Below are 16460 nucleotides of genomic sequence, written 5' to 3' on the forward strand. Positions count from 1 at the left end.
TTTCACAGCCGGAATATACCGTGTGACGGCAAGGGTTGTATTAATTAAAAATTGTAATATTACAGGAGTGGAATTGTAATTTCACCTGGGATGAAATTCTCAGGATGTCTTCAATTTGATCGTCTATGCACATTTTAATTTGGGGTTATTAAATGAATTTCATTTTTAGTTCTGAGAACAATTTAATAAAATCCATAATTGCCCCATTTTTTGAACTTCAATTGTCCGTTCCTTTCAAGTTCTTAACTCGCTGTCAACCTCCTTGCGATGAGCAACTTTCCTTAAAAAAATTAACCATATTCTTATAAGTGCAAAGATTAGCAATTGCCCCGAGAGATGTAAAATGACAGAGATAGCATTGTTAATTTGAAAAAGTTGTACTTAAGGTTTTCATAATCAAACAAACAATGAATGATATATTAACTTGGGATTGGATCTGTAGATTTGACATGTTTTGAGATAATTGTATTTATATTGTGTTGTGATGAACAAAAGTAGAACATTAGCACTCTGGTGAACCTTAGTGTATTAGTGAAATCGTATAATTCCCATGAAAGGGAATGGTCATAGAGTAATGAAAATAGATAGAAGATTGAATTTTTGATGATGTAATTTCTCTTGCGATTGACATTAGAGTATTAGAGAAGAGATGGAAGATTGAATTTTGGATGAAGTGAGTCATGTTGGTGAAGGATATAAGGCATAAAGAAACATATTTATTATTTCATGTCATCTTAAGCTAATGATAATGCAAAATAATACCAAAAATCCATCGATGAGTTTGATGATCTTCTCGACAACTAATACAATTTTAACTTGGTTAGCTAAAAAAGTGTCAATACAACTAACAAAATTCCAAGAAATGTTTTGTCACTTATACACAAAAATGGGAGAGGAACTATTTGTTGCATATAAATTGACCACTCTTGAACGAGATATCAGTAAGAAAATATAGTTAGAAAGTTGTCAACTGATAGACAAGTTGTAAAGTTCATGTTAACTTTCTACAATTCGAAAAGAACCTATAATATTTATGAGAAAAGTTAAAAAAAAATATAAGAAAGCATACATTTGTGGGAGTCATTGTTCAATCTGCATGTTTTCTTTGTCCCTCTTTGTTTTGGATCAAATCCTAACATACAAACATTTTACCAAGTTTGTACTCTAAAAAAGTTTGCACATATAAATCAACAAATTCAACTGCCCACATCCTACCTACCTGTGTCGACCTTCAAAGATCTCTATTGCTCCCATTCTAGATACTCATCCAATTGTTGCACACTCTATTTCCCTTTGTTGCTATGTTCCAGATACTCTTCCAACTTTGTTGGAGTTAGATACTCTCTGTGCCTTTGAATTGTTCTCTAATTGAAGAAATTTAGAAAAGGAACCTATAACTCTTGACAAAGAAAACATGATCGATAGGTGGTCCATGTTTTGTGAAAATGGCATTCACCCTCATAGTCTTTGTAAGTTATGTGGCTCTAACAAAAGAGGCCATCAAAGCCCTATTGTGATTATGGTAATGGAAATAGCCTAGGAGGCTTCATATGCACATGGAAATTGGTTTTAGTTGATAAAATGATATTTGTATGTTTATTTCTTTTGAAATGTGTATGATTGCATGCATGTGTTTTTCATTTCTTTCCGCAGTGTGTGGTTGTTAGTTATTGGTAAGCTGTGATTCCATTCTACATCAAGCACTCCCTCCTTTTTTTTTTCTTTCTCACCCTTGCTTCATCATGAGTATAGGTTGTGTGGCCTTCGTTAACTTCTCTAATGATTGCCTAGTCTTAGTTGGCTTCTCTAACCATAGATGTCCAAATTAGATGTTAGATAAGATTAACCAAATGATTGTATGCAAAAATAGTATAAGGGTGAATTGAATGGGATTGATGATGATTTTTTCAATTATTCTCTGTCATGTTGAAGAGGACCTCTTACTTCAAGCATTGATGGTGTTGCATGCAACAATCATCTTGCCACAATCACATGTTAGGTTGTTGCATGCAACAATCATCATGCCACGATCACATGTTAGATAAGTTTAACCAAATGATTGTATGCAAATATAGAGGGTGAATTGAATGAGATTGATGATGATTTTTTCAATCATTCTCTACCATGTTGAAGAGGACATCTCACTTCAAGCATTGATGTTGTTGCATGCAACAATAATCATGCCACAAATGCACAGGGAAACAACAAACTTCTAAGCCTCTCTGAATCAGGTTGAGATTACTAGATCTAGTTGAAAAGGTACAAATGAAATGGAAGGTTCAAAAGTGCCCAAGCTTTACATATAGTTAACTAAAAAAAATAACAACATGTAGCTCATTCTAAGGATCGTGTGAAACTATTTTATCTTTTGCATATTTATTTATCCTATGTGGTTCATGGCTCGTTCTAAAACCATTATTTTCAATAAAATATCTAATTACTTTAGTAATATATCTAGATTACCAAACATCATTAAAAATTATAAAAATGAATTAAATTATAAGTTTATATATATGATTATCATTTCCAATTATGATGATTCTTTTTAACTTATAAGTAGGTTAGTTTTTATTATAATATCATACTTATCAAATACTATATTCTATACAAATTTTATTTTAATTTAATGTTATAATATTTTGTAAATTAATTTGAAAAATAAAAATAAAATAAATTTCAATCTTTCATCTTGAGATTATTAAATATATTTCATGAATATGTTGTAATGATATAATTTTCCATTATGATTATTTATTTTAACTTGTAAATAGACTAGCCTTTATTATAATATCAAACCTTATCAATACCATATTCTGTATAAATTTTCTATTAATTTAATTTTATAATATTTTGTATATTAATTTGAAAAGTAAAAAAATAAATTTCAATCCTTCATCTTGAAATATTTTTTAATATTTCATGAATATTTTGTGATAATTTAATTAATAATAATTCAATTAAAATTCTAAAAATCTTTTTAAAATAAACACGCCTATCAATATAATTACTTTTAACCATCCTATTTACCATTTATATTCATAATTTCCAATAACATAATTACACAATAACCAATTGATATCCATATTCTTTAACAAAAATAAGATTTATGTTACATAGATGATTATTGAATTTTTCATATCAAAAAAATTATATAATTTGCAATGAAATTTTAAATATAGATAAATAAATAAATAAATAAATAAATATATATATATATATATAATAGAATCAAATAAAAATTATATAATTTAAAATTAAATAAAAAAATATAATTTTAAATTATATAATGTATAATAAAATTAGAAATATATTTTTAATATTGAAAACAGAATGACATAAGAAATTTTATAGCAAAATATGAAATCTAAAACAACCTTCGGAAAAAAAATTATATACATGTATATAGAGTACAATGCATATGTTTTTAAATCTAAAATCAACATATATTTTTAGATCTAAAATCAAAACATGCTCGTTGGGCTGCCCTCAGTAGTGAGTTTTCTAGGATTGATTAAGCATACCGCATTTCATGAGTCAACTAAGTAGTGAGGCATTCGAATATCTCCTCGAGTGGACACTCTGATCATGATGTGGCTCCCAAGGGATGGTATTGCCATTCCAGGTTCTATCCCTTGTATTCAACTATCAAAATTCTTATGTTGACATGCCACTGGGAAGTCGATATTTATTAAAAGAAAGTGGAAAAAGTCTCTCAATGTCTTTTATAGGAAAATGGTGTTGAAGAAACGTCAATTGGTAATGGGAAATGAAAAGGCAAGGCATTCTGGAATCTAAAATCAACATAGGTTTTTAAATCTAAAATCAAAGTATTATTTATATTTTATGGAATGAATAATAAAATTATATAAAAATATTTTTTTTAATTAAATTTATAATGTATATAGTAAAATAAAAATCAAAATATTTACATATTGACGTAAATTTTGGAGGGTAGTAGTTGTATTCAAAGGGAACAAATTCTATGATATTTTAAAGCAGCGCGATGCATTAAATTGATTCCATCCAAGTATTTATGAAGGTGACACTAATTACTGCCAAAATTAAATTGATTTTGGATTCCTCAAGTAATCACTTTCTGGCTACTATTTTCAACAAAATGTAGAACTTGTACTACATGAGAAGAATAGTGAATGTGGTGTGATTGGTCAATCTGGCGCTCATTTCTACCGCTATTACAATTACCTAGTTTAATGAAGTACTGCAACTCTGTTACAAAATATATACTATCAAAATTATCTAGTTTAATGAAGTACTACAACTCTATTACAAAATATAAATATGTCATCTATTTGTGTGAAACCCTAACTCAAAATTTCATCACAAGGGTAATCTCTCTAAGAGGGGCATTACGTAATGATATAGCTTATGAGTTATTGATTAAAGAAGCTCAACCATCTTCACATGGGGATCACTTTTGGCCTAACAAGACACTTCCGCAGCTACAAAGATATCTTTTCGGCCATTTGTGCATAAGAATGTTGAGGATTTTGAACACAAGTATTCATTAAACAACCAATTAACCTTCAAACTGAAAAGTTGGGTTAAATCAACCCTTGCTGGTAATCTCTACATTTTAGAAGTCCATTTTGTTGGGAATCATGATTGTTGTTAGACCAAAACCTGCAAGTGTTAGTCAACGATCACATCACCGGAGATAACGATCCACAAGAGGCAGTTAGTCCATGTCACGAAACACACGGGGAGCGTTGGTTTATCAAATGTTCAACAATCTCCCCCTAATGCGAGCCAAGTGTTTATCAAACTCGTGACCTACGCTCTAATACCACTTACTGGGAATGACAATTGTCGTTAGATCAAAGCCTATAGGTGCTAGTCAATGATCGCATCACCAGAGATAAGGATCCACGAGAGTCTGTTAGTCCATGTCACGAAACACACGGGGTGCATTGGTTTATCCAATGTCCAATAGGTTTTAATGTATTTCGTTATGGGTTTCTTTCTAACTTGGTATCAGTAGCCTGTCAATTGTTAAAGATGGATGTCATCATTTCCCATGTTAAGACCATTGATGATGCTACATATGTAGAGTTATTTAATTTTAAACATATTGGACAAACTTCATACCTTTGCACTATCAATTTTGGATCCATTTCTCATGGTCCATATGAAAAATGCTTGGATGGCAATTGCAACTTTCAAGTCCATTTCATCCTCAAATGGATGAGTGAACTAAAGTTGTTAACAAGTGTGTTGCATAAGAACTTTGAATTTGTATGCATAAACAAATGATGAGATCAAAATTCTAATATCTTTACATCATTTAGCACAGTTATAATTAAGCAACATGCACATATATAGGATATCCTCTTTCAAGATTTGTTATGCATTTTCAATTTCTCAAACTAAGCCCTAGAACAATAAGAAATGTAATCAAAGAAAACCTTCATTTGCAAATTTGTCTTTTTCAAATCCAACATACAACTCAATTAGTGGTTTTAGAGGTATTCGAAAATGGAACTACGAAGTAAAATGTGATTGATTAAGAAAATACTCTAATTTTCAACATACATCAAGATGTAATAGCATTCCAACTAGGGTTGGTACTATTTCTTAATCTTGGATACGGTATTGTGAATGGAATGCTTTCTTGTGAAAATAAACATACGAGGATAAATGCAAGGGTCACTATTGAGCAAAGCTAGAATAAGAAGAATCCAAAATTATCAGTGCTCTGGAACCTCTTGGAATCCTAATATGCATAAGATATAAATTAAGAAATAGTGCAAATACAATGTACTATTATAAAGGAGGTATCAATAACCTTATTTAATATTTGCTTTGTGAAATGATGTGAACAACTTCCCTGAAATATTCAATCCTGTCTCTGGTTATTGCCATTTTCAATCACTGTTAAAAGCCTTTACCAAGATTAAGGATCACAGATTTTATGGGGTTGATACCAAATTTGTTGATTAAAGTGAGTCTATTATTAGACTTGACAAGAAGACTTGAAACTGCCTTACTCAAACTGTCAGACATACACATCTTCCTCTCAACGTTTGGATTTTATAAGCAAATAATAGTAAAATTAATTACTTTGAGGCATCAATATCTATATATATATATATATATATAGATATATAGATATAGATATATATTTGTAAAAAAGGAAAAGAAATATGTCTTTGATAGTGGTATGTAACCAACTTAGATATGGTATACACAACAAATAAGAGCAATAACAAAACTACCCACATCAACAAAGGAAACGAATTACATGTTTACTTTAGGTTGAAATGGGGCGGTAAAAACACTAACAATGTTTCTAGAAAGGAATTTTTCCTAAAACGCAGTCGGAAGGTAACTGTGTTGACTTCTATTATATAAAATGAGTATGTAGCAGTGGTTGATGAATTTGTTGAAAATGCAACAAGAAAATCCTAATTTACATTTGTCCTTGAATTAAATTAGGAATAAAATTGTAATTCCACATCATAAGACAACTTGGATGAGTTAAGTAAGTTACATTGACTTAGTTGGCTTAGTTAATTCGAGTTGAGGGTCTAGCTTGAGTCATGTGGAGTGTCTCCTATATTATAGGAGCCCTGGTTGAGTTTATTTTGTGTTGTAATTAATTAATTCAATTTAACTGACTTAAAGTCAGTTAAACGATTTCCATTTGATGGCGTAACTAGTAGGAGGTTAGATAGTGAGGTTTTGTTTCATGTGTTCAACCAGTTAACTAATGATTCACTCATAAATAGCTCATGCATGTCAGATCTGAGAGTTAACGAGTTGATATTGGAGTTCAGGGATAGTGTACAGTCAATTGTATAATCATCTAAATTGTATATGTGGTGCATGCAGTCAGAGGAAGGCCTATTAGGATTGCACAATTCATATTGAGGAATTTCCCTAATTAATAGGGGGCTAATTCCCAAGGAAACAATGCAAGGAAATAGGTACTTGGGAAAGAAAAAATTTAGTTAAGTATTCACCTTGGCTTGTCTAAGAATAAATGAGATAGATAGAGATAGTGAAAAGGTTTCTCGGGCTTGAGCAAAGCATTGTAATCTTCTCATATTTTCTTACTAATGCACTATACAGATAGCAAGGGTTTTTAGGTGTGGTTTTCCCCACGAAATCATTGTTTAATGTGTTGATTTAATTCTTTCTCTTGTATGCTTCGTGATTTCGCGATTTTGTAAAAGGTTATGCTGGTGAGTACAATAGATTCAATTCTATTGTTTTAGTAAATTAAAATTAGTAGTTTGAATCTACAAGGAATTTCTACATGGTATCAAAGCATAAATCACTTTAGAAGAGGAGAATATGAGTTCGTATCGAATTTGCAGTATCATTCTTCAAAGTTAGCAGGATGTCGTTCTACGGAATGAGACTCGAATATGCCCTTGAGGGTAGTTCGAACTATATTTCTTGGAAGGACATGATGGAGGTAGTTTTGGAACACAACGGATGAAGGAATTCATAGACAAAGATATTTGTAAGCCTCCAGCAACTGATGCTCAAGATATGTTAGAGTGGATGAAATGTGTTGCAAAGGAGAGAAGGATCATACTAGAAGGAGTTCGAAATCATATTGTCTCAAACCTCCATGGGAGGAGACTCCATATGCAACGTGTAAGGCCTTGACAGACCTGTTTCAGAACAGAAGTGAACACAGGAAGTTGACACTGAAGGACAAGATCGAGAAAATTAAGATGGAGAAGGGTGACACAATACCAAAGTCTTTGACCAAGTTCACCCAATGTCGGGATGATCTTGGAAGTATTGTTGTTACAGTTTCTAAAGATGTTCTGGTCAGCCTAGCTCTTCTATGCCTTCCCAAGAGCTCGCACAATTACCAGGATTCGGTAAATAGGAGGGAGAAGCTACCTTAGTGGGAGCGTTTGTGGTTTGACTTGGTGCAAGAAGAGATTCGGCAGAACACCAGAGATGGATCAACATCCAAGCATGATGATGAGGAGAATTGTGCCTTTGATGGAAAGGAAAAGAAAAGGAAAGGGAAATCATCCCATTCCAAATCAGATTCTAGTCACGTAGGCAAGAACGAGGACTTGTCAAAGATTATATATTTTCATTGTCACGAGCTAAGACATTATGCCATGAAGTGTCCGCACAAGAAAGTCGACAAGAAGCCCTTAGGAGGAGCGGTAGGTGGAGCAGTAGGTGGAGCTCTTGCTTCACAATTCGAGTTGGATTTGACCCTCATTGCTTGCATGGTGAAATTGTTGATGGGTACTGTGTGGTATCTGGATAGTGGAGCCTCATTCCATATGACTGGCAACAAAGAATTCTTCAGTGACTTGGAGGAGAAGGACCTCCAGATGCACACTGAACTGGGAGATGATGGAAGGTATAACGTGACTAGAATCAAGACTGTTACTTTTCAGAGGGAGTTTGGTTCTCCTCCCACATTAAAAGATGTCATATATATTATGGATCTGAAGGAGAATTTAGTTTCAGTTGCTATGTTCAAGGATCGTGGCTACGATGTGATATTTGGCAAAGGAAAGGATTTCCTTCATCACATAGCCTCAGGATAAGTGAAGCGGAATAGGTTTCAGGTGAAGAACCTCTACAAATTAGATGTATAAGATTGTGCAACATTGAGAACAAAAGAAGAGAAGGGGAAAAACCAAGACATCGGTGAATTGTGGCATAGAAGATTTGGTCACTTGCACCACGGAGCTTTAAAGATCATGCATCATATTTCTACAGGACTTGCCAAGTGTGCAGTAGAGCAGAGAGATACATGCAAAGGGTGTATATTGGGGAAGTACACTAAAGCCACCTTTCATGATAAGGATAGTCCAGCGCAAGTGATCCTTGAAAGAGTTCACTCAGTTGTGTGTGGACCGTTCTCGACAGCCTCCACAACCACAAATAGGTATTATGTAATATTTGTAGATGATTTCTCATGTAAGTACTCAATTTTCTTCATGTCGAAGAAATATCAAAAGTTCTCTAAATTTTTTGAATTTAAAGCACTTGTTGAGAAAGACACTAGTAGAAAAGTGAAGGCTCTCAGGGACAATAATGGTGGAGAATATGTGTTGAATGAATTCAAAAACATTTGTGCATCAGAAGGAATTTGAAGGGAGTTAATAGCACCCCATAAGCCATACCATAATGGTGTGGCTAAAAGTAATAACCGAAGTATTGTGGTAGTTGCACAGGCGATGTTACATGATCAGGGCCTACCATTGCACTTGTGGTCTGAAGCATGAAACACAAATGTATAAGTGCATAACATGAGTCCTCATCGTATTCTCGGGATGAGTACACCAGGAGAAGCGTTTTCAAGTAAGAAACTAAATGTGGAACACTTCAAGATCTTTGATTCATCAATCTACTATCATGTTACCAAAGGTGCAAGGAAAAAGCTAGAATCAACAACTGAGTTTTGCATATTTGTGGGGTACACTAATACACCTCACAACTATCGGGTGTACTTTCCATCTCGCAGGATGACAATGGTTCGTAGAGATGTGAAGTTTGATGAAGAGAAGTCCATGAGATGTTTCCTTCAGAGGGAGCTTCAGTTGCATGCACATGAGGAGCTTTTACCTCCACAGGAACAACCTCAAGATGATGTGGAGCAGCCACATGCAGAGGAGCAAAGAGTGGAAGCACCCACTCATGTAGAGACTTCCAGAGATGAAAGGAAGAGCACTGGAGAGGCTGAGAAATTGATGCATGATGCTAGAGAGGATGTGGGAGCGCCCACATCACAACGCAGGCATAGGAGGTCACCAGATCGATACACTAACTACATGGCTCTAATGAGAAAGAGTGTAGAGATTGAGCCATCGTCATTCGAGGAAGTAGTGAAACAACCAGTATGGGTTGATGCCATGGTAGAGGCGTATGACTACATTATCAGAAACAATGTTTGGGAATTAGTCCCAAGACTAGCAAATAAGTCAGTGGTGAGTTCCAAATGGATTTACAGGGTAAATCAAGCACCATATGGGAGTGTGGAGAAACACAAGGCCAAATTTATCGCCAGAGGGTTCTCTCAAGTGGAGGGAATTGATTATGAGGAGACCTTTACTCTAGTAGCAAGGTAATCTTCAATCAGATCTATTCTAGCACTTTCAGCACAAATGGGATGGAAGACACATTAGATGGATGTGAAGATAGCATTCCTCAATGGAGTGGTTGAGGAAGAGGTGTACATTGAGCAGTTAGAAGGATTTGAGACCTTCAACGAAGAGTCACATGTGTGCAGACTGAATCAAGCATTGTATGGATTGAAACAATCACCCCATTCTTGGTACACTAGGATTGATAGTTATTTCGCAAGGTTGGGCTTCACCAAAAGTGAAGCAGATGCGAACCTTTACCATATTGTGGTTGAAGGTAAATTGTTGATTATAATATTGTATGTCACTGATTTAATTATAACAGGTGATGAGAAGCTGATCAAATCTTGCAAAGAGTATCTTGCAAGAGAATTCGAGATGAAGGACCCGGGGCTCAAGCATTATTTCCTTGGTATGGAAGTATGGCAAGGAGATGAGGAACTCTTTGTCTCTCAGGTCAAGTATGCCAAAAGGATACTGAAGAAGTTCCACATGGAGAGCAGCAAACCAATGGAGACTCCTCTAGCAGGAAATTGGAGGAAGGAAGATGCTACTCTAGGTGAAGTAGTGAAGGCTACTATTTACAGGAAACTTGTGGCTTCACTTATGTATTTGGTGAACACATGACTGACATATGTTTTGTAGTTAACCACCTTATTCAAGCAATGGTTAAGAAAACCAAACTCTATTGGAAGGAAGCTAAACATGTGTTGAGATACCTTAGAGGCACCACTCAATTTGGTATTTGGTACAGACGGACAGAGGGAGTGAAGCTTTAAGGCTTCACAAATGCATATTGGGTAGGGATTCCATCCGACGGAAAGAGCACATCAAGAGGAATCTTCAGTATTTGGTCAGTAACATTTTCTTAGTACAACAAGAAGCAGAGATCAGTTGCACTCAGTTCGGAAGAAGCAAATGACATGGCTGATAGTTAAGAAACTTGTGAGGCTATGTGGATGAGGAAGATCCTTGTTGGGTAATTTGGTTAGAAGATGGATCCTACAATGATTTCTTGTGACAATGAGAGTTGTATCAAACTCTCTAAGAATCTAGTTTTTCATGATCGGTCTAAGCATATCAACATCTGATATCACCATCTGATATCACCATCTACGAGATTGTTTGCAGAGGAGAATCATGCTGCTGGAATACATTCCTACAGAGGAATAGTATGCAGATATCTTGACTAATGCACTGTCAAGAAGCTAATTCGAGTTCCATAGAGGCATGATTGGGGTATCTAATAATATGTTTCTCGTTGAGAGGGAGTGTTGAAAATGCAACAAGAAAATCCTAATTTAATTTTTTTCCTTGAATTAAATTAGGAATAAAATTGTAATTCCACATCACAAGACAACTTGTACGAGTTAACTAGGTTAAATTGACTTAGTTGGCTCAGTTAATTCAAGTTGAGGGTCTAACTTGAGTTATGTAGAGTGTCTCCTATATTATAGGATCCCTGGTTGAGTTTATTTTGTGTTGTAATTAATTAATTCTGTTTAACTGAGTTAAAGTTAGTTAAAGTAGTTCCAACTGATGGAGGAACTAGCAGGAGGTCAGACAATGGGGTGTTGCTTCACGTGTTCAACTAGTTAACTGATGATTCACTCATAAATAACTCATGCATGTCAAATCTAAGAGTTACCCAATTTAGATTGGAGTTCAGGGATGATGTATTAACAGTTGTATAATCATCTAAATTGTACAAGTGGTGCATGCAATTAGAGGAAGACCTATGAGGATTGCACAATTCATATTGAGGAATTTCCCTAATTAATAGGGGGCTAATTCCCAAGGAATCAACACAAGGAAATAAGGACTTGGGCAAGCCAATTTTTTTGCTCTTAGTAGATCATATGGAACTAATTTTGACAGAGTGGCAAACACACGGTATGTTACACTAGATATTTGCTGGCCATTGCAAGAAGTGGCTATCTCATGACTCCTTAGTTAGAATCCACAACCTTAGCTTTGCTCTTATTTTCTCCTATATCCAGTATAAAATTTCCAAGATTACACACGCTCTTCTCCAAGCTCCACTAGAGCTGGAAATGTGCCCATGGTTTTATCTAGATATCCTTTGTAGACCTGAAATACCACTATTGCCATAGGTTGGTTTCCTTGGTTTCTCATATCTAGGAATTGTGGGTCATTCTTATTTGTAAAAGTGCTTCTCGTGAGAATGATACACACCCCTCCTTGTTGTGGTTGCCTATGAAACTACAGAAAAAATGGGAGTAGTAGCCATTGTAGCTGGGAAATTCTTGATTTTTCATTGCATATTGTATTTCTTCCTCACATAAGAGGCATACTTAGGAAACTATTATAAAATTCTTAATTGATGATCCTATTTAAATGGTATATAAAGAAAAAGAAAAAATACTTCAATTTTATCAGTTCTAAGATGGGTTTATATTTCTCTGCTTTATGGAGATAATGTTAATTTCTATGCATAAAGAATTAGCCAAGTTTGCAAATTGAAAGTGTTAGCATTTAGGCTAATTCTTCTGCAATTGAAAGTTTACTGTAGCCATTGAGTTACTGAGTCAGACAGATCAACATTTGTAAACTTGTTGTTGTACTGTGTTTTACAACATCTCTTCTACTTTTTAATTTCTTATCATTATAACTGGCAATATTTTAGTAACAGAATGGCAAGATGTTTCACTCCACAGTCCCCATTAACTTAGTATTTTTGGCATTACAAGTTTGTTTTCTTGGGTGGGTTTGAATTTTCCTACTAGCATCCAAATATTTTATGTAATATGAAGATGAATCTATAAATTCCTTCAATCTTATCCTTCATAATGTTTTAAAAATTGATCCTTTTTCTCTCATGATCACCATTCTTATATTTTGACCTTGATATCTAGTTCATTGATCGCTATAAATTTGATAAATGGATACAACCAAGAACGGGCTCCTTGAAAGCTAGGTACAACACAATCCTTTTATGTTATTTGAAGAACAATATGTGTTCTATTACTGTCATCCCCTCCTTGAACTACATAGAAGAGTATCTTAAATGACACCACAATTTTGGCATATTATCAGTATGCTTGTTTTGTAGAATGGTATTATGTTATGTATATGTTGCACCTTACAAATTGTTTCAAGGAGCAATTAGGTAGGGTAGGTTGGTCATCTTATTTGACCCATATGAAGTCGAGATGAGTGGAGGAAGTAAGGGTTATCTCGCAATTGAGACAAGTTATATATTTTCTTTGCTTCACTTCTTAACAAATTATATAGACGTACAGAAGCAATGGGAAACTTTCTTTGTAAATCGCTTGGAAACTTAGGAATAGAATGATTTTCAGGGTCATAATTTGAACATTGTTTTACCCATTAAAAATGGGAAACTTTCTTTGGAAATTGTTTGAAAAATTGAATGGTCTTTATGGTTGGAATACCAATCAACATTTCACTCATATTATGGTTTTAGAAGTGCAACTAAAGTGTTTGGAAGCTTTGTTTTCTTGGGTAGGTGACTATAAATATTTTCCCTTCAAATTCAAGCATTGTTGGCGTCCATGTCATTGTATATGGTCAAGCATTGTATATTTTCCACTTTTATATTTTTTTAATTTAAAAAAAAAAAGATTTAATAATGAAGAACAGTAAAAACGGTGACTTTGCATCTATGTGTATGCATGCCCATTTTACTTTACATCCGTGGTAGGTTGTTAAATCATTTGTGACTAGAGGTGATCCATTAACTTTAATGCTTTTCCCTAATTTTAACTACATCTCTCTTTTTTGACATGCCCTAAAAAAGAGTTAAACTTCATGGTTCTCACCTTAAGCTTCTTATAACAAGTTCGTAACAATGATATCACTTTTGACAACATGTTTGTTAAACTTCATGGTTGTCACCTTAAGCTTCTTATAACAAGTTCGTAACAATGATATCACTTTTGACAACATGTTTGTAAAAAATCTAGTTGACCTTTGTCATAAATTTAGCTGACCTGATAACAACACGGCCATTTTACATTGTGTTTGTATTTTAATATGACCTCACGTATTAACGCTGGGTTGTCCATAAAACCATCATTACAGAATAGAAATGAATCTCAGTTAACCAATCACATTTTAAATAATTAAAATTAAAATATTGAAAAAAAAATATTTATTTTATTTATAATGTTAATTTTATAAGAGGTTATTTTATTTTTATTGAAGTAATGAATAGAACACATTTATCCTCTAGTTGTCACATGGATAATAAGGTGGTTTGACCAGGAATAGAACGCATGTATCCTCGGGCTGTCGCAGGGATAACAAGGTGTGGACAGTATGGACAAAATAATGGGACATTTACAACCCCTGTGGCAGAGCGGACTTGGTACCAACCTGACTATTCAAAAACCTTTTATATAAATTTAGTGAAACAAAAATTTGGAATCTGATCATTCTCAGAAAAAAGATTGAGCGACATGGAATATCTATACTATATAACTTTAATCATAATCATGTGAAAATTCTATGACCCAAATTCCTATGAAAATTATAACATATTTTATTACCTTAAAGAATACTTCCAAGTTCCATAGATCTTTATCTTACGCAGATTAAAACCATTTCTGGTAATGTGTTCCTCCTCCCGCATTGAGGGGCATATGCAGTGGACAAGGATAATGATGTCATAGTGCCAGGTCATCATGACGTAATTGGGCGTCCAAGGAGGCAGGTTGCATGGGGCAGAGAGCTTGGAGTGGCCGCGGAATTCATATCGAGGATGCAACAAATAACGGAGGTTAACTAGTTTTTGTTTTTTTTGTTTTTTAATCGACGTGGGGTTTGGTTTATCGGAATTAATTTAATATTTTTATAAATGGTTTTTATTAAAGTTATAAATTTGATAACTTGATATCTTACATATTAATTTTTAATTGAAATGGAATTTTAAAAGGAAATATGTTTGGTTGTATGTTCTTTATAAGAGTTGATTGTAATTAATTTGTTTTTTAATGTAGTCCTATTAAAATATCTAAAATGTGTATTTAAAATAACACTAATGGAACATCAAATTGTCGCTTAAGTTTGTTTTTAAATTTCAATATTTAAGATTTGCATTTTATATTAAAAATTTATAAGAATTTATAAATATATTTAAATAACCCAATAATAAAAATATATAATTATATTTTTATAAATATTTTTATTAAAAGTCTTTGAACACGCCCTATAAATTTAGGTTATATTTAATTATCTTTAAAATATTATTTTAAATTAGATATATTTATTCTAAATTCATGTTATTTTAATTATAACCATGTTAATTTAATTTTTCATTTATATTTACGTTAAATTTCAATACCTTCGATTACATTCTACATTGATAAATTAAAAATCTATATATGTATTTAAATAACACAATAAAAAAAATGCATAATCATATTTTGACAAATATTTTTAATAAAAATTATCAAAATCTATATATGTATTTAAATAATACAACCAAAAAAATGCATAATCATATTTTTATAAATTTTTAATAAAAAATGCATAATCATATTTTTACAAATATTTTTATTAAGTTTTTTGAACACCCATTTTATAAATTTAGTTGATATTTATTTTTTTTAATATTATTTTAAATTAGAGATATTAATTTTTAATTTTTTTATTTTCTTTTAAAGAAATGGGTAGCATTTTCATTAGATAAACTGGAAAAGGGTTAGGTCCCATACAATCTTGGAGAGCAAGCTCTCCGAAATATTCATCGTTTTAAACTGAAGAAGGATCTTATTACTACCAGCCTTATTTACATATGATCTTTGTACATAACCTATACTGCAAACTTTCTTAAAAAACCCCTCCATATTCTATAGATCAACGAAATGTAGATATAACTAAAAAAGAAACAACTACCCACTACTACTAGGATCAATTTTTCCTGAAGCTTCTTCCATAGTCTTAGCCAATTCTTCAGCACCGCCCACTCTAGGTTCTGGGTCCCGAACAATAGCAGCGACCGCAGCACCCTCAGCATTAAGGATAGAACCGTCCCCAAATCCGAATACTTCCTTAAACACCCTGACCGTTGCAGTCTCCACTTTAATTTCAATGTTCTCCACCTTTTGTTACAAACTCATCACGTCAATGCACAAGCTCTCCATAGTCTTTTGTAATAGTTCCATGTCTTTTCCGAGTCCTGAAAACTGGTCATACAAAATTGCCATGTTCTCATCGATCGCTTTAACAATTTCCTTTACCACCTGCTTGCATGAACTGTGAACCAAATATTCCTGGAGAGTTCTGACCTTGTTCTGCCACCACTTTTGTTGCTTGCAGAGGCCATCTTCATGGCGATTCTACCCTGTATTGACAAAATCCTTTGGTTTACCGTTTGCAACCAGC

The sequence above is a fragment of the Pinus tabuliformis genome, chromosome 4_2 (assembly GCF_031772625.1).
Source record: "Pinus tabuliformis cultivar Carrire ecotype Pingquan chromosome 4_2, CPIR1, whole genome shotgun sequence".
Classification (NCBI taxonomy): Eukaryota; Viridiplantae; Streptophyta; class Pinopsida; order Pinales; family Pinaceae; genus Pinus; species Pinus tabuliformis.